Source organism: Schistocerca nitens, chromosome 3 (genome assembly GCF_023898315.1).
Source record: "Schistocerca nitens isolate TAMUIC-IGC-003100 chromosome 3, iqSchNite1.1, whole genome shotgun sequence".
NCBI classification, from domain to species: domain Eukaryota; kingdom Metazoa; phylum Arthropoda; class Insecta; order Orthoptera; family Acrididae; genus Schistocerca; species Schistocerca nitens.
In genome coordinates this window covers 861,365,859-861,386,612 of record NC_064616.1, presented here as the reverse complement: position 1 = coordinate 861,386,612, position 20,754 = coordinate 861,365,859, and the positions used below count along the sequence as shown (strand labels likewise).

General features: G+C 38.7%; 1 protein-coding gene across 1 annotated transcript in view; it reads left to right on the top strand.

Annotated features, from left to right (window-relative positions):
* Nucleotides 1-20,754, top strand: part of LOC126249791 (nose resistant to fluoxetine protein 6-like) — a 341,698-nt gene that overhangs the window by 45,903 nt on the left and 275,041 nt on the right. The gene's annotated exons all lie outside the window — the stretch shown is intronic.

Sequence of the window (20,754 nt, the reverse complement as noted above, 5' to 3'; positions counted from 1 at the left end):
GTCGCGACACCACTGGAGGCGGGCTGCACGATGTTGGGGCGTGAGCGGAAGACGGCCTAACGGTGTGCGGGACCGTAGCCCAGCTTCATGGAGACGGTTGCGAATGGTCCTCGCCGATACCCCAGGAGCAACAGTGTCCCTAATTTGCTGGGAAGTGGCGGTACGGTCCCCTACGGCACTGCGTAGGATCCTGCGGTCTTGGCGTGCATCCGTGCGTCGCTGCGGTCCGGTCCCAGGTCGACGGGCACGTCCACCTTCCGCCGACCACTGGCGACAACATCGATGTACTGTGGAGACCTCACGCCCCACGTGTTGAGCAATTCGGCGGTACGTCCACCCGGCTCCCGCATGCCCACTATACGCCCTCGCTCAAAGTCCGTCAACTGCACATACGGTTCACGTCCACGCTGTCGCGGCATGCTACCAGTGTTAAAGACTGCGATGGAGCTCCGTATGCCACAGCAAACTGGCTGACACTGACGGCGGCGGTGCACAAATGCTGCGCAGCTAGCGCCATTCGACGGGCAACAGCGCGGGTCCTGTTGTGTCCGCTGTGCCGTGCGTGTGATCATTGCTTGTACAGCCCTCTCGCAGTGTCCGGAGCAAGTATGGTGGGTCTGACACACCGGTGTCAATGTGTTCTTTTTTCCATTTCCAGGAGTTTACATCTACATCCATACTCCGCAAGCCACCCGACGGTGTGAGGCGGAGGATACTTTGAGTACCGCTATTGGTTCTCCCTTCTATTCCAGTCTCGTATTGTTCGTGGAAAGAAAGATTGTCGGTATGCCTCTGTGTGGGCTCTAATCTCTCTGATTTTATCCTCATGGTCTCTTCGCGAGACATACGTAGGAGGGAGCAATATACTGCTTGACTCCACGGTGAAGGTACGTTCTCGAAACTTCAAGAAAAGCCCGTAGCGAGCTACTGAGCGTCTCTCCTGCAGAGTCTTCCACTGGAGTTTATCTGTCATCTTCGTAACGCTTTCGCGATTATTAAATGATCCTGTAACGAAGCGCGCTGCTCTCCGTTGGATCTTCTCTATCTCCTATCTCCTATCTGGCACGGATCCCACACTGCTGAGCAATATTCAAGCAGTGGGCGAACAAGTGTACTGTAACCTACTTCCTTTGTTTTCCGGTTGCATTTCCTTAGGACTCTTCCAATGACTCTCAGTCTGGCGTCTGCTTTACCGACGATCAACTGAATGTGATCATTCCGTTTTAAATCACTCCTAATGCCTACTCCCAGATAATTTATAGAATTAACTGCTTCCAGTTGCTGACCTGTTATATTGTAGCTAAATGATAAAGGATCTTTCTTTCTCTGTATTCGCAGCACATTACACTTGTCTACATTGAGATTCAATTGCCATTCCCTGCACCATGCGTCAATTCGTTGCAGATCCTCCTTCATTTCAGTACAATTTTCCATTGTTACAACCTCTCGATATACTACAGCATCATCCACAAAAAGCCTCTGTGAACTTTCGATGTTATCCACAAGGTCATTTATATATATTGTGAATAGCAACGGTCCTCCGACACTCCCCTGCGGCACACCTGAAATCACTCTTACTTCGGAAGACTTCTCTCCATTGAGAATGACATGCTGCGTTCTGTTATCTAGGAACTCTTCAATCCAATCACTCAATTGGTCTGATAGTCCATATGCTCTTACTTTGTACATTAAATGACTGTGGGGAACTGTATCGAACGCTTTGCGGAAGTCAAGAAACATTGCTGTGCGAATTTCTTACATACATTTGTAACATTTGTATTTCATGTCATTTTCAAATCACTCTTAATTACACGTAAAATGTAACTATATTCCATCATTTTACGAAAGGATCCTCACTACAAAATATATATGAGGTATGTTCAAAGTTCCACAAATAGTTGAAATAGAATACTCCATCAATTGCTGGCGTGCCAGGAATAACGACTGCCCTATATTGTAAGTCATCAGCGTCCGAAACCAGTCCCTAGACACACAGAAGCCAGACCGTACTATTTGTACAGAAAGATAACCACAGAATTTTTAAGTAACAGCCGTTATACAATGCTTGAAATGGTGGCAACCAAATATCACCTGCGTTGTAAAATGTATCAACCAGTATTGGGAACATCACGTACTTCGTGACTTACAGGGTATGATAGTATCATAATATAAAATTCATTTAAAAAGCCATGGGACTGGTTCAATTATTTGTACCTGTTTCCGTCTTAATTCTGCTATTGGTTGCCATGCTTTTTTCCGCAAATAATGTGATGCGTTACCGTGTATTTGCTTAATATTAGAGGCATGTATACGATTGTGGGAACGTTGTTTTGGAATCACTACATATCCATTAATGTATGATGTAGGGAATGTTGAATACATATTATAACAAACTGCTCTTCCTTTAGAAGTATGATATTGATTTTTTCGCATTTTATATTTCGGTGTTATGCTTACATTATGTGGCCTCATAACCTTTCCTGTTTTGAAACTTCCTTTCTCCTCTTTTTATAGTTATTGCCCACGTTATTCCACTTTATACTGAACTGATCCCATGGTTAATGTATTTTATATTATGATACTATTCTGCACAGTAAGTCATGAAGTACTTGATGTTCCCAATACTGGTTGATACATTTCATGACGCAGGTAACAGTTGGTTGCCACTCTTTCACGCATTGTATGATAGTTGTTATTTAAAAATTCTGTGGGTTACGTTTCTGTGCAAATAGTCGGGTCTGGCTTCTACTTGTCTAGAAATAGCTTTCAGACGATGAAGACTTAGATATAAGACAGTCGCTATACCTGGCACGCCAACAATTGATGGAGTATTGTATTTCTATTATTTGTGGAACTTTGTACATACCTTATATATATATATATATATATATATATATATATATATATATATATATATATATATATATATATATATATATAATACATGGCATATCACCGGACATATATATGATTAAAATAATGCACTTTGTCCGGTGATATGCCATGTATTGTATATAATATTCTATGTCCATTCGTGTGCCCTTAATATATTCTTTAGTCGTTGAGTGTTTGTTATACGTGACACCAACTACGTCTGGCACGCCAGTAATACATGTAACGTGCCTATGATATGTGCTATCGAGAGTCTTAAAGTCTTTGGATGAATATGTATCTGTGACAACAAATCACCAGCTGCTGTCAGTTACCATGTTGTTACACACAGAGCGAAGTTCAGAATACAACCTTAAAAGGTGTCACTGTAGTGTGAATACTTTCGTAAAATGACGGAATATGGCTACTTCTTACTTATAATTGAGAGTGATTTGAAAAGATATGAAATGCAGATGTTACAAATGTAAGTAAGAAATTTGTACAGTAATGTTTCATCCTAATGTTATTTATACATGGCGATGGCTGCAGACATTGTAGTGCTTTTTCATGTTGGTTTTACAAGTGTCTGACAATGACTCAGTCGAAATCAGCTAACGATATTACAGCCTACTATGTACCTTGTTTACGTTTATTAAGCATCTGGAGGCTGTGGATCCGCAGAAATACAAAATTGTAATAAATCGCAGTGACTCGAGTGCAACTAATGTCTTTCAATAAAAGTGTTAGTTTTGTTCTTCTCATTGCGTATATTTTTCAATTACCTTCTGTTCTATACTTCAATAGTTATTTCTATGTATGGTCCAGATTTCATCGAGCTATGTTACTTTGCAGTGAGACTCTAACATTCTGCGTGGTGTCTGTTTGTTCTAAGTCGTGTCTCCCTGCCACTTTCGCGCAACGACGCTCAGAGCGTGTTTTTTAGGGAATTGGCTAGTTTGAACCTGGGACCTGTTGCTGGTAAGGAGACGCCAGACCACACATGACATGTAGAGTTCAGAAGAGTTCAGTGAGACTAGCGATCATATAACCAAATGCTTAATGATTTCAGCGTCAGCTCCACTGCACTCCCTGTAAAAGAATCTTAATACTAACTAAATTTAGTGGAAAGGGTTCAAGGCTTTCCTATTTTTATTTAGCTGGTAAAATAACGTCGAAAAAGCAGTTAAGTTTACCACTGGGAATTTTATTCTACTCACAAAACATTGTTTATAAATTGCACTATTGATAAAAGGAAATATTTTAATACAGGATGATAAAAACCAACTGCGTTCAACAAAAATGTGAACGAATATTCCCTGAATGGGTTTCCAAGTTCTATAATGGATCGAAGGATGACCTATGCCATATCACATATATATTCTAGATTTAAATTAAGTTTCATAAAAGAGAAAACTATCAAAATGGTCTACAGTGACCCTCAATTATCTTTAATTACTTATTTAACTTGTCGTAAATCACAGTGGCTGATGTGGCTTCTCAATAATTATATAACAGAAAAATCATCGCGTTTCAGATTTTAACGTACGTAGCAAATGTGAATACTATGAGCTTTAATTGACGATCGACACTAGTATTACGCAAAAAGGGGATGTAACAGATGAGACTTCTGCAGTTCTGAGTGAAGCCTTATGCGCTCAAAAATGCGGCATCGCGTTGGTTAGGTAGCGCCAGGGGGCGGCGGGCGGTGCAGCTCCACACCGCGCCGTCTCGGAAGCAACTCTCTCCTAACTTCTCCTTACTACAATTTATCGTAGTTGGTTTAAAAAAAGCTATCTGGCTGTGTTTTCAACTGACCAATCATGGCCTCAATGTTAACCTTAAGCTCCGCCTACAAAAATTCTGTCTATCCAATGAGAAACGTTATACTTTTCGTGGTGGGGCAATGTTTTTAACGTTTTCAACGCAACAGACGCTAAAAGGTCTCACGCTAAAACTTGCAGCTGGTGTGGCCCTTTTAGTGTTATCGTAAGATATATACTGTTCTTCTAGAGGGCTCTATCTTTTAACATGGGCTGGGGGGGTGGTGAAACGTCCCCTTAGAAAAATTATACAAGACTGTGCTTAAACTGACACACAATATTTTTAGCGCAACGCAATCTGACTTTCAAAAATCCCTACAAAAGAATGGCCCTGACTAACATTAACCTATACCTTTCACAAATCACTTACCTCACCAAAAATCTTCGTTACTCGAACTACTGCAATACAGCGAGCGCCACTACTGCCAGCTAAATAAAAGATTCAAACTACTGAAGGCACTAACTACTGATAGGCATAGTTAGCAAATGAAAGATTTTGATAGAGAACAAACAATATATTTACCTTAATAGTCATAATACATATAGCACTTCATGATATCCAGTATAACAAATTTCAAAACTCCGCCATCTCTCTCCCCACATCCACCACTGCTGGCGGCTCACCTCCAACTGCGCAACGCTACGCGCTGTTAACATCCAGCTGCCGCTGCCCAACACTACAATGGCAGACAACAATGCAAACTAGCCACAGACTGCACACAGCACAGCCAGTGATTTTCATACAGAGCGCCGCTACGTAACGTTGTCAATAAGAAAACATAAACAGCCTATTTACATAGCCCCCATGCTCCCCACAAAAAAATTTTACAAATTGTTTTGGGCACTGGCCAATACAGACTTGAAAAAAATTTTCATAATTACAGTAAGAAAGATATCAAATGCACACACTTCTTGATACAATGTTGGTCAAAAGCTAAACTTTTCTCACAGTCCATAAAGACAGTCCTGATCATTCATCACAGTAACAGTGCAGTGTTTTTCTCAAAGTCTGAGCAGTAAAAGAAAATGCACACGGAAGTAGTGGATTTCCATGCAATCTTGAAGAAGTAGTGTTGTCCTTCCAACGGAAAGACAGTGCTGACTCTTGACATGCAGACAGGTATTGGTCCACAACAGAGCAAACCCACAGCAGAGTCAGTCGAAATTTTGAAGAGTATTGGTAGGTAGGTCATCACGGAGCAGACCCACTGTAGTCCTGGTAGAGATTACGGTATTGGTGGGCCACCAGAGGCGCAGACCCACTGCAGTCCTTGTAGAGACGGCCAGCAGCCATCTGTTGCAAATGTGCAGGTGCACAATCACCATCGAAGGGTCTTGCGGACAATATAGCAAGTCCGTAAACCACCACTTGTGCACTCACAAAGTTTTTTAACTGTCCTTAGAACCAGAAATGCTGTTATCCAGTCCCTTGCTGAATTATTAACACACGTGCAAACACTAACAGTCCCTACTTCTCACATATTGTCCATATACTATGACCAACAGAAACGTGTGCAGTGAAATGATACTTAATTTGATGACCTGGTGTCAATTACAATTTTATAACATAAGAATACAATTACAAAGGTACAAAATACATCATTAAAGAACATAACAATACAGAGAACATTTGTAGTACAGGCTTTACAAAAGAATCGAAATAACATATACGTCAGTGTTACAGGAATTATGACATTAGTACATACATAAAAGATCAGAATAACTTTCGAAACATCAACTTCACACATGAGCATTAAAACAAAACAGAATAAATAATGTCTAAACATCTTTACAAAGAAAATAACATAGTATTTGAAAAATTCTACAACATATCTCTTATCAGATAAACACATAAAGACAGGAAAAACACAAATACACCAGAGTGCACAAACACATACCAGAATAACACAGGAGGAAAGGACAGGGTTTGTTTTCAGTGTAACATTTGGTACTGCAGTCCAACCCAAAACTTCATTCCATAGATCTTTCATCTTATTTCAACATTTGTTTCCACCAAAAAAAATCCTATCCAAGCATGCTTTCTGTATTTATATGTTCACATATTTCTTACCTCATTATTTATTTCCAAGAAAATCCTACCTAAACCTGTTGTCCCTAAACCCTACTTTTTGGTTCATATTCTCTTTCAAAATACTTTTTTTTGGCCAAACCATTTTCTTACAGCTTCTCAATGCATTTCTTCCAATTCATCACAACTCGTTCTCTCATATAGCCTACCCCATCTTAAGCTAACTTAAATATACTGAGCTCAGATGCTAAACTAAGGGACGAGGCAATGCAGCAGTACAAAACAATTAACACAAACAGCAATGACAAAATATTCAAATTGGCCAAGCAAGCAGCAATATTACAACTAATATTACGCAATGAGCTGCAAACAAGAAAAATAAATCAGTAGTAAAACTGGCTTAACAGAGTAATGTAAAGTGAAATTTAGTAGTACTATGCCTGGCAAACAGCAGAAGCAAATGCAATAAATTATATCTAAACATGACAGAGCTCAAGCAGAAAAATATTACAGTAAAGACAACAATGCAGATAAGGGAAATGTCTATTCACATCTTAATATCTATGTCATTAAAGTGGTGCACCACAACTTATTCTACAAAAGAAATTACCAAGTACTTGGAAAGAAAATTCTGTATGCAATTCCTTTGAAGGGAAATGTTTTTTTTGTGCTCCAGTTTTTTTTTAATTCCATCATAAAGTTACTATTTACTGGATCTGTAGGCATAAAATATTTATATTAGTACATCTATAAAATTTTATTTTAACCAATGCTGCAGTGCAGCTAGAAACTAGATATTAAACAAAATGATCAATCTCTCAACTAGAAAGACAATAGATTTAAAATGTTTCTCATCATTTCATTAGGCATTTTAGTAAATATCATAAATTAAGAGCTCCACAGTATAATCATATGTTTTCAAGTTTGAGCGTGTCGTATTTGTGATGCTTTCTACAAAGGAATTTCAATAGCGAGGATAATGGCCTCCCTTTTTTTTTTACCTGTGCCTCTGAAAAGGCTTTTTCTCCAGGCGTCTGACACAGCTGGCCGCTCAAGATGCATTACGTCAAGGTCACTTGGCTTTCTTACCGAAATATTTACGATGAGAGTTTTTTCGCTACAGTGGCAGTCTCATATAAAAATATTTCACAGGTCAAGAAATTGCGTTACAAATCTGTAGAAACAAAATCCTATTGACATAACAGAGTCCAAAAAATTTTCGTCGGCATTGTAATACATTCACACATTTACATACATTTCATAACTCTTAAAGTACGATTCTTGGTTTCCAACAACCTGTTTCACAAACCAGAGTCCCTAACCACTACACATTATTCCTTACCTTATTCGTCGACACTTTTTCAATATTTCATCATAACAGATACGTAGCATACTCAAATAACTCATATAGCATCAGCTTATTGATCATAAACATACCGCAACAGCATAATACACGTAGTCATCGTAATAATAACATCATAACACCTCAGTCAACTCTCAAAATCGTCGTAGCTTCCTCCAATAATTTCAAAACCTAAAAAAAATTCTCTGCTCATGTCAAAAGTGTCATCTGCCTCAAACGTACTTTAAAAATCGTGATCCCATACCAAACACATCATTCAAAGCTCTCATAGTATCACAATGGTTCTGAAAAAATATGAACAGTTCACAAAGTACAGACTGAATACAATTTCGTAAGTGTGAAGTTACCCAACTGTGTAATTGCGTAAACATGTGTCACTGATGTAGTAAAAAAAAGTTTATCTCTCAGTTAAATGATCAGATAGCTGTGTAATTTGTGTGTTAGAGAAATATGGTACCGATGTGTAAAGTTGTATAAGCAAATACCATATTAGCTAGGGCTCCTTGTGCTTGCCAAACACATGGTACACAAAGTAAGCATGTACCCCCCTGAGGATTAATGTAATTATACCTTCAGGTGTTACAGATTACAGAAATGGAATGAAATGTATCATGGAAAACTTTCTTTGTAATTCAAAAATCTTGAAAAATAAATGGCTTAAGTACAAAATTAATCTCTCAAATGCGTGTCCTGTAGCGCTAAATGTGCGTCTTGCTGTAAGATAATTCTGTGGAAGTGTCGTAGTTATCGTCCTCTGTAAGCAAAGTTCTGGTGAAGTCAATATACTTACCTCATCATAAACGAAAGTGAAATGCTTTGCGTATGGATACCGTAGTTATTACGTACCTTACCGTGATCAAGAAAGCACTATAATGTAATGTATTGTTGTGCTACGAAAAAGGCTGTCTCATTGTAGCTATAACACCAAAGTTACTACTAAAACATGTTTTACTTTCCAGAATAATAAAGAAAAACTGTGCAGAAATAAAACAGAAACACTGCAAAAGAAACATTGTATATTGTAACTCATTAGTAGCGTCGTGATAAAAATCGTGTAGCTGTCACATAAACTAACCACTGTGTCATATGGTATCTCACAGAAAGTACTTTAAATCCAGAATGTATTTTCAAGTAAACCAAAATGTTGCATTAAAATCTCATTAGCAGTACTGGTAAATGTTCTAAGTATGTGAGCCTTATAGTCGTTACGTAATCGTGCAACTAACAAGCAAGAATGTACACACAATACTGTGTCGTCTGTTCACTATAACAATGCATTCGTAATTTCTGTTTAAAAATGTTCCCTAGGTTCTAGACTGGATATTTAACTTCAAACATTGTTGCATGTTAACAGTTTCATAAGTCTGACAAGGCATACTAGAAACGTGAAGTGAAAAGTTTTATGGCAAAGACAAAGTTAAAAAGCAGATTATCTTTCAATAAACGGTTTTACGTGTGAAATGAGGTGCAATCCTTTACTCTTCATAGTACTCACAGTTTGATTTGAATGCAATTATCATGCGGTATACGTCGGTAAAGAATACTGGAATTTTTCTAAAGGTTAGCGTCTATGTTATTTTTCTCTGAGCCAGCCGGCGCACGTGGCTGCCTGCGGTGTGAGTCATTGTGTGTCTCTTTGTTGGCGCGCGTCGTTATTGGGATTAGGAGACCTAACTTCTACAAATTCACCTTGTCCAGAGTGCCCTGCCCTGTTTGAAGCTCGCCAGTTCTGATGGAATTCAGATCTGTCGTTTTATCGGTAGTTTACATAGTTTCTTTTTTGTCGGTCATGTGGTGGAGAATTTCTCCCGGAATCGTAACTGCGCGCTGAACTGTTGCGTCTGAAATTACTCTGTCTCCCTTGATAATAATAGTTCTGGTTACCATATTGTCTGTTTCTATTATTGTCTCTGTCATATTCATTACTTCGGAAATGCGAACTTTCTCTGTAACTATTACCCTGCCAGTGGTTGTCATACGGGTGGCGTCTGTTTTGGTCACGATTTGTGTTGTGAGAATAGCCTCGTCGTGTCCAGTTATTATTTCTTTCATCGCGGAATTGTGACGGATGTGACCTGTAATTGTTGTGTTCCTGTTTTCGCATCCCGCGACTGTCTGTGTCAATTTCTAATTCTTGTAAGAGTCCCTGAAAAGCTTCAATGTCGTCTTTGCAACGTTCTGCTAAAATAAGATGTCGTAAATGTTCAGGCAATTTGATTAAGAAAATGCGGATGAGTTCTGAGGGGCTGTATGGGTTTGAAAGATACTAATTCCTATGCAACATGTCTTCAAAATATTTGACAAGACTGGAAAATTGAGATTGTTCAAAGTGTTTCATCATCATGATGCTATGTTTTACTCTGTCTTGTGTAGCTTGAGACCAATACGCTGAGAGGAAGGCATGATAAAATTCTCCTTCACTGTGACAATCGTGAATGACCGATCGCATTCTTACAGCTGGTTCATTGTCTAAATAGCCACACATAAATTCTAATCTGTGTTCTAACGACCAGTTGGGAGGAAAACAATGAGAGAATTGATGGAGCCATGCTTGTGGATGAATGTCGTTGCCAGAATTCTTAAATGTTTTGAATTTACGTGTAGTAATGAACAGCTTATAGTCAAATTCATCATGTCGGCGAGTCGCGTATCAGTCATTGTTACGTCGTTTCGGCGGTTCCATTTCAAAATTCGGTGCACCTTGCCAATTTCTTTCATAATTTCCGAAATGCGCTGTGTTATTATTTTGTGGCTGTTCCGTATTTCTATGTCCCTCTTCCTGTATTGGGGCGCGAGTGTCCTCTGAAATACGTAGTTCTTGTATTACTTGTGCCAACTGATCTTGCACTTCCCGGATTTCTCTTTTGTACTGTGTATTGATTTGATTTTGATTTTGTTTGAATTTTCTAATTTCTTCATACTCTTCATTGTCAGTGAAGGCTACAGGTGTTGTGTCATTCAGATCATCATCATCTACCTTTGTAGATAAGTTAGTGAACTGATCTGAAAGTTCGGCTACTTTATCCGATAGTGAAATTATTTCCTCTGTATGTTTTTCTGAACCAAGTTTCAGAGTGTCCATTTGTGTTGAAATCGTATCTACTGTGTCCTTTAAGTTTTCCTGAGTTTTTGCAAGTTGCGTAACCGTATCGGTAGATGCAACTAAGTCAATTTTAGCTTGCAAGGTCTCATGATTTTCATGAACAATAATTTGCAGTTCTTTTATGGCTGCTTCGTGATTCTGTAATGCATTTTCATGCCGCGAAAAAATAGGTTGAAAATGCTCACAAATTTGTGATTTTACGTCATTACAGGCTTTTTGACATTTCAATTAAATGTTATGTAACTCAGTAGTTAAATCTTCACGTGTTTGTTCAAGAGTTTGTTCCAATGAGTCTAACTTTTGAAGCTGTTGCTGTGTTTGTCTCTGGTGTTGTTCCATTGGTCTAACTTTTGAAGATTTTGTTCCATTGTGTTTAACTGTTGCTGTGTTTGTCCCTGATTTTGTTTCATTTGCTGCATTAATTGCAATAATAATGTATTAGTGTCTGGAAACTGTTCCTCTATGCTTTTCGGCAGTGCATTTGCAACGGCAACATTTACATTTTGACGAGCAGAAAATGTGTCTTGACTTATTTGAGAAAACGGTGAGGACCCAAAACCTGAGTCTACAGTATTTGCAATATTGTGTTCTGTAATTTCGGATTCCTGAGGCGTGCTGTTGCCGACCGATCGATCGATAATGCTTCCCTGTTCACTAATTGTTCCACTGTCTACGCCATTATTTGCCGCCCGCTCCATTTCCCTATGCACAATTACCAAATTACCACTTTGAATGTCTGTTAATCCATTACACAGTGGTGCTGGTAAGCTACGCTCGTCATCACTATTATTTCTCAGTTTACTTTGTAGCCTAGTGTTACGTTTTTCACACGCCATTATTGTCACAATACAGTATTTCACACGATAACACAGAAAAGCACAATTTGAAGAGCAAAAATAAGAGAACACATTAACATAGCACTGAAAATAATATCTAGTTAATTGCAGCTGCGAAATACTTGGTGCAAATCTACATGCATGCCACAACTGTTTTACTGTACAACAATGAAAAACTACAACTACAAAGGAAATTCTCTCTATGATTACGCGCTAGCAATAAACAATAGCTACACTAATTACACAAACTACAAGAAAAAATCAGAAGATTCCAGTGAGGTATCCTCGGCTAAGGGTCGACATATGAAACGTCCCCTTAGAAAAATAATACAAGACTGTGCTTAAACTGACACACAATATTTTTATCGCAACGCAATCTGACTTTCAAAAATCCCTACAAAAGAATGGCCCTGACTAACATTAACCTGTACCTTTCACAAATCACTTACCTCACCAAAAATCTTCGTTACTCGAACTACTGCAATACAGCGAGCGCCGCTACTGCCAGCTGAATAAAAGATTCAAACTACTGAAGGCACTAACTAGTGATAGGCATAGTTAGCAAATGAAAGATTTTGATAGAGAACAAACAATGTATTTACCTCAATAGTCATAATATATATAGCACTTCATGATATCCAGTATAACAAATTTCAAAACTCCGCCATCTCTCTCCCCACATCCACCACTGCTGGCGGCTCACCTCCAACTGCGCAACGCTACGCGCTGTTAACATCCAGCTGCCGCTGCCCAACACTACAATGGCAGACAGCAATGCAAACTAGCCACAGACTGCACACAGCACAGCCAGTGATTTACATACAGAGCGCTACGTAACGTTGCCAATAAGAAAACATAAACAGCCTACTTACAGTGGTTTTGGCGGTCAGCTGGCGACGTGGGTGTCTGTCCCTTATCGTAGAGCTTCCTAGCCTACACGATTCTGCTCTCGGCTTCTGTTCTCGTTTCTCCCCTTGGAACTGCGTCTGTTTCACGGTGGGAAGGTATGACGTGCTTTTAGGCGTTCTTGTGTCAGTCTGTGGCAGTCCATTTGCTTACTCGTTGATCATATTACTTGGGTTAATTTAATGTCAGAATTTATTTGGAGCTATGTGACATACTGCCGGATTTGCTATCATGTCAGGGTTTTCATGGAAGGTGTTGGATTTGCCTGACACCTTACATATCACCACCCTTCGAACTTAATTTTTCCACTGAAGTTAGGCAATGATTGAATCGTTGTCTACCCACGTTATTCTAGTTCTATGCTAGTTTGTATTACTAATTTATATTTTTATATTCTTCCACATTATTCTCAAAAATATGTTTATATTGACAAGAGAAGAATATTTTTATGCTATTATCATTATTAATTTTTAAATATTTTCTTTCTTTATTTAAGTGTGAAGTTTGTTTTTTAAGAAGTTTGTTATCGAAAGTGAGGAGTCTTTCGCATCGATTTTCTTAGAAATATTTTTTTTCTAAATGTAGTAATTAAGTAAAATCTATTCCTAACACATTTTCTAAATATCACGTACAAGTAAAATGTTTTTGTTTCTAGACACTCATTTCAACATTGTTACACTAACAAATAAGAATTATTTCCAAGAATTGCTTTGACAAAGAAATATACATGCACAAGTATTGAGATATTATCCTAACAAATGGTACAAATGTTAGAAAAAGGGAAAACATCCAACAAGATAATTTTTTATTATTTGTTTTTATATGGAGAAAATAACTAAAATATAGTTATTCTTTTATTTTTATGAGGAGAAAATAAGTGGCATATAGTTTTAGTGCTTATTATGCCTTACTTTTGTTCTTTATATACTGTCCATTTCAGAACTAATGACATATTTTTATCGATAGTCTATTTTTTACTTAAGTCCATAGTCAATGACTGTTATTTTGTAGTTTATTAGCTGTCTGGTGTGCTTAACTTACTTAGTTTCTCACACGTTTCTTTTGCACAATTCCCACATCACCATTTTCAGGATCCTATGAATGTTTATGCATGAGGTTGACGAATGTTTTTGCACGAAGTTGATGGACTTGAGCGAGATGGATGTGGGCAAGTATTTGATGTACAGCTTCGTTCGTCGTTCCTTGTTGGCTTTGCAACTGTGTGTTACTGTTGTGGAGGTCCCATAATGGAATGGAGCTGTGAGTGCGGAATCTGGTGGTTTACTGGCTTTGTATGCGTGAAAGTCATCGTTATGTGTCGCTGAAAGCGGTCGTTTTTCGTTGTGATACTTCGCAAAAATGGCTCTGAGCACTATGGGACTCAACATCTGAAGTCATGTCCCCTAGAACTTAGAACTACTTAAACCTAACTAACCTAAGGACATCACACACATCCATGCCCGAGGCAGGATTCGAACCTGCGACCGTAGCAGTCACGCGGTTCCGGACTGAAGTGCCTAGAACCGCACGGCCACCGCGGCCGGCGATACTTCGCAGACGACTAGATTACAATAGGATAGGGATTTAGGAAGGTATGTCGTCTATTCTTCACCCATAGCCGGCCAAAGTGGCCGTGCGGTTAAAGGCGCTGCAGTCTGGAACCGCAAGACCGCTACGGTCGCAGGTTCGAATCCTGCCTCGGGCATGGATGTTTGTGATGTCCTTAGGTTAGTTAGGTTTAACTAGTTCTAAGTTCTAGGGGACTAATGACCTCAGAAGTTGAGTCCCATAGTGCTCAGAGCCATCATCATCACCCATCTTCTTTCTTGGTCTCAATCTTGCGAATCTTCAACTTCTGTTCTTCCTGCTCTTTCTCTGCTTCTTACTTGATTCTTGGTTCTGCAGGATATGGGAATATTTATTGATAACTAGTCGCTTTGAAGTTCTCCTCTTAGTAACAGCTTGATAAATTGTTTGGATGTGTCATTTTTACTTTGCGGAAGTTTTCTTCAGTTTCGTACTGCAGCGTGCTGTTTAATAGCAGTAGTGTGACTTCTACACATATTTTTTTGCCAGTGGTGGCTTGCCCAAGCCGTCTTCTCGTCAGGCCGTTTTTCGCTCGCTCCGCTGAGTCGGGGCGTGCCAGGACCCTCTTGGCCTTCCGTGTTCTGTCCCAGTAGAGTTCCGGCACTCTGTGGTTCCACTTAGCAGCAGATTTACTGCCCACTTCGGATACTTTGTTGGTCTCGCTGTCCTTTCCCTTCTCTCTATGCTTCTGCCTTGTAGGAATCGTGTCTTGCTAATTAAGTCCTTTTCCTTCTTGATACTTCTCTCGTTGCAACTTGTGGGTCGTTGCATCTGGTTGTTGCTGGAGTTTTACAATGGTTCTTACAAAAAGTTTTACTTATATTCATTTAACATATGTCTAGTACCTACATTGTTTTACGCCTTTTTAAAAAGCTTTACAAATTTCGGCCCCCTTTCCATGTTACAATTCTAAGATATTTTGAGTTTTAACTTCTACAAGAATCCTCAAATTCGTTATTTATTTTTGTGTAGTGTCGTGGTGTATAGCATTTTAGTATTTCATGCTGTTAGACTAGCTACGCTTTATCCCTTCACCTTAATCTATACTACTATTGGTGTTATTTTTGTTTCTGTTTTTATTGGAACTACTTTCTTTTCCCCACCTTCCTCTCTCTTCATTCTTCTTTCTCCTGACGATCTTATCTGCAACATAAACTTGAAATATTGTGCTAATTATTTACCAGTAATAAAATTAATCTTCAAACTTTTTCATATGGCTCACATGGTGAAGTCCTAAGGTTTTTGCCTGTTTTTGGGTTCATTAGTTCCACGGCATTATCATGGGCAATTCGCCTAATTGTGGCAGGTCCTTTGTATGCAGCGTACAACTTATGTATTTTGTGTTTCTGTTTGCTGGAGAGATGGTGTGTTTTTTCAAATACTTTCTGGCCTACTGAGAATGTTCTTTTAATTGCTGTTCTATCTCCTCTTTCTTTTCTTTTAATGTCTGCCTTTCTGATGTTGGAGAGTGCTGTTGCTATGACTTGTTTGTGCTGTCTACGTGGTACAATAGGAAATCTAACATTTTCCCTGGTTATGTTTGGGGGTTCAATGTTTTTAAGAACAGTAACTGGAGGTAGTAGTGTAGTGCTATGTGGCATTTCATTTATTATTTCTTGAAAATCTTTAAGGTATATATCCCAAGTGTTGTGTCTTTTGCCTGCATATAATTGGCATAAAGTGCCTATGTCCTTCATAGATCGTTCTGCTGGATTTACGCGAGGTTTGTACTTAGATATGTAGATGGGTTTTATTTTGTGTTGTTTTAACGTGTTCTGCCATTGCACTGATTTGTATTGTGGGCCATTATCCGAAATTATTCGTTCCACTCGACCTACTTGTCTGAGAAAATCTTGTCTAAATGCTTTACTTATGGTAAGACCTGTTGCCCGTTTTAATGGTGTCAAGGTAACATATTTGGAAGTAAGTTCCAAAACGACAAATGTGAAAATATATCCCTTTTAGTGCATGGGAGGGGCCCCATCAAATCTGTTGCAGCTATTTGTTTTAATTTTTTAGGGACTATTGGAAACATAGGTGGTTTGGTTTGGAAAGTGACGTGTTTAGCCCTCATACATTTTTTGCATTAGACTAATACTGTTCTAATTCGTCTTTCCATATTAGGAAAATGGCTTGTTTGTTTTATTTTTAAAAAGCATTTCTTTGGTCCAAAGTGGCCATTACTTAAATGTGTATACCATATGTACTTATTAATTAGTTCATCTGGGATATAAATTAACCATTCATTCGTTGCAACATTTCGTCTAAAAAATAAAACATTATTTTTTACGAGATAGTGCTGTCGAATGTCTGGAAAATCCTTACTTCTCCACTTGTGTTTGATTCCTAGTATTTCGGGATCCTTGTCCTGTTCTTTGCCTATGTTTTTCAATGCTGTCGTAATGTAGTTTTCGAAAGGTACTTGTTTCATATAGTACATTGTAAACTGGTCTTCTGCTGCGTCCAAATCTATGTTATTGGATGCACCCTGTGGACATCGTGATAAAGCATCTGCTAATACATTCGCTGGTCCTGGTATGTGTGTAATAGTGAAGTCAAATTCTTGTAGTATTAACATCCATCTTGCTAACCTCCCATGAGTTAGTTTGGCGGATAACAGAAATTTTAATGCTTTGTGGTCAGTGTATACTTTTGTTTTTCTTCCGAATAGGAAGTATCGAAAACGTCGGAAGCCCCATACAATGGCCAATGCTTCCAGCTCCGTGACTGAATAGCTTTTCCCACTTTTTGTGAGTACATGACTGGCAAAGGCAATTGTTCTATATGATCTTAGCCCTGCCTGTTCGTATTCTTGGAATAAAACAACTCCTAAACCTGTTTTCACTCTATCAGTGGCCATACAAAAATTTTGTGTTAGATCAGGATGTGCTAAAATCGGTGCTGTTGTTAGTGCGTTTTTCACTTTTAAAAATTCTTCATTGGCTTCTTGATCCCATATCCATGGCGTGTTTTTTTTTTCAGTCAATGCACATAGGCGTGGTGTTGCGAGAGAGTCGATCCAAATAAATTTTTTATAGAATCCGGTGAGACCTAGAAATCCTCTGAGAGGTTTTGTATTATATGGAGTACAGAATTCTTTGATTGCCATTAGTTTTTCTGGGTTGGGCATTACCCCTTTCTCTGAAATTATGTGTCCTAGAAATTTGACCTCTCAGCTTCCAAATTTGGATTTTGTTATATTTACTGTGACCCCATGCTCTTTCATGATCTGTAAAAACTGATTTAATGTGTCGTTGTGATGTTCCCAAGAGGGTTCTGCTATAATCACATCATCAACATAACAAGTAATTTTTTGTAAAATTTCAGGACTGAGTATAGTATTAAATCCCCTAATAAACGCTGCTGATCGTATGTTTAAAACAAATGGCAATCGTTTAAATTGGTAACATCTACCGAATACGATAAATGCTGTAAATTTTCTACATTCTGGGGCCAATTCTATTTGCCAGAAACTACTCCATAAATCAATTGATGAAAATATCTTAGCACCATGGAAGTTTTGTATCAATTCCTCTAATTTTTCTGGGCAATCTGTCTCAGTGATTATTATTGTGTTGATCTGTCTAGAATCAAGCACTAACCTGAAGCTCCCATCTCGTTTTTGTACAATATGGAGCGGGCTGTTATATGTGGAGGTAGCTAGTTCAATAATATCATCATCTAACATTTTATATATCTCCTGGAATACTTTGTTCCTGTAGGTTAATGGGTTTGTATAGGGTGGCACTCTAAATGGTTTGTGCTGTTTTATTTCAAACTTGTACTGAAAGTGTTTAATACTGCCAGTCTTAGGTAAAAATACCTCTGCTTTATCTCGTAAAATACCCTCTAATTCTCTTTTACTGTGTTCCGAAATACCTTGAACTTCTTGCAGTTTTTCGTCGATTTCTTTATGGACTTCTAACATGAGTTGAGGCGATTCCCCCTTTTGTGCATACCATTCTAATTCTTCATCCTGTTTGTCTCGCATCATTCTTAATTGTTTGTTTATAACTGGTATTTCTTCTAATTTTAGCTTTTGCTCAAAGAGAAGTGTGACATTCCCAAATGTTACGCTACCTGTCCCCATATCTATTATCGCTCGTCTCTCATTTAAAAAATCTGCACCTATAATCAAATCTACAGTTAGTTTAGGTATAATCACGAAGTTGGCTTCGATCTTTTGACCTTGGCACGAAAGAGTTAACCTTGTTTGTCTCGTAACTTCCGCAGCATTGTTTCTAATAGGACCTCTTACTTTAATCTTACGTGTTTTCAGAACTGGCAATTCCTCATTGGCATTACACTGCATGAATAAATTTTCTGAGATCGCGGTCAGTTCACTTCCCCTATCAATTACAATATTGACTGGGATACGCTTTACCATGGTCTTCACAATTGGTTGAATTTGAAAGGGTTGGTTCTGTTCTTCTTCTTCTTGCATCAACGAATCCTCCACTGAATCGTACATGAGTCTTTTCAGGAATTTCCCTTGTGAATTCGAGCTTTCTGTAGGATAAGCTTCGACTGCTACTTCTCTCTCTTTTATTTCCTCTTCTCTATTTCTTCCTTCGTTTACGCTTTCTTCAACATCCTCTACTTTTCCTCATCTTCATCTATCTTCTCCTTCTTCGTCGCTACTTCCGCATAATCGTATTTAAATGCTCTAATTATCGCTTCATAACTTCCTTCATTATTTACGTTGGGTTGTGTGCCCACTAGTAACTTATTTTCAACTTCTGTCGTTGCGCATTATCCTCGATGAATTCGCTTTCCCTGGTTTCCATCTCAAATAGCTCTGCAATGCTCATTACTTCGTCCTTTCCTCCTACATTCGTTGTGCATGACTCTGGTAATTCATCTTCCTCGTCAGTATTCTCCCAATTAATTTCGCCCCAACACGATATTGTTATTTTCTTGTCTTCGTTTTCATCTGGTCCCTGCTGTTTTGTTTCTTCCTTCTTCTCTTCTCGTGATAAGGTATTTACTTCTCTGTCCAAGGTTCTGCAATTGTCCTGGGTCGGTGCGTCATTCTCTTTGGCATGGGCGCTTAGCTGTCAATTCGAACGTTTTTCGGGGTTTGATGGTCTTACCTCCACCTCTTCTATCTGTATTCTCTTTTCTTGCTCCGCTTGTTGATATTGGTTTCTTTGTTGATAATTTGTCGGTTTATTGGTTCTCCAATACCCATTCCGGTTGTCATTGTTCTCTCTGTAATAGTTGTTGCCGTTCCTGGGTGAATTATAGTTATTGCCATATTCTCTTCTAAATCCATAACTGTTTCTTTGTTGAAATCTGTTATCGTTTCTTCGTGCGAAGTTATCACGTGGTTCGTAATTATTGTTTCTTCGTACTGTGTCTTGTGGATTCCAATGCTTTTTGCTTTCGTTTTCACGTGTGCTTCGTCTTTTTCTTGCGTCATCTTCCGAAAATATTAACTCTAGTTCCCTTAGAATCCCTTTAAATGCTTCGACGTCATTGCCTCCGCGACCTACTAATGATTGCTGGTATTTCAATGGTAACTTCATCGCGCATAATTTAATCAACTCTCCGTCACTGTTTGGTACATCTAAGCATTGATTTTTCTTTGCCATTACTTCAAAAAATTTCACGGGTCTCTTCTCTCCTGTATTTTCAAAATATGGGTTCTGTAATAATTCGTACTTCACTCTGTTCTGTGCTTCGCTGGACCAATATCGTGAGAGAAACTTCTCTCTCAAATCTTCGTACGATCGGCATGTCGCTGCAACATTCTGTATGGTTTCTGCGACTGTTCCTGACATGTGTGCACATATAAAGTCTAATTTGTGTGCTAGCGTCCAGTGTTCTGGTAATCCTACTCGGAATTGATCAATAAAAGTTCGTCGATGTAATGAGCTTCCTTCTCGAAAGCGTTGAAATTTTCTGACTGTGAGGAAATGATCGTTGTCGTACTTCGTCATAGTTGCATATGAAATTCGCGATTCTTCGCCACTTTTGTTTCTGATCATTTCTCCCGTCGTTCTTTCCGGTTGTGGTAGATTCATTGGATATTGTCCACTGGAACTTTCGCCTACCCTTGGGTAGTATCGTTGAAGTGGTACGCAATAATTTTCTTCCATCGGTTGTGAACGTGTAGCTGAATGCATTGCACTGTACTCTTCGCGACCTGGCTTTCCATTGTCACGTATTGGTTCGGTATCTTGTCTGGTTAACCTTGCCGCTTCATTGCACGATCCAGACTGTCTTGAAACATACAT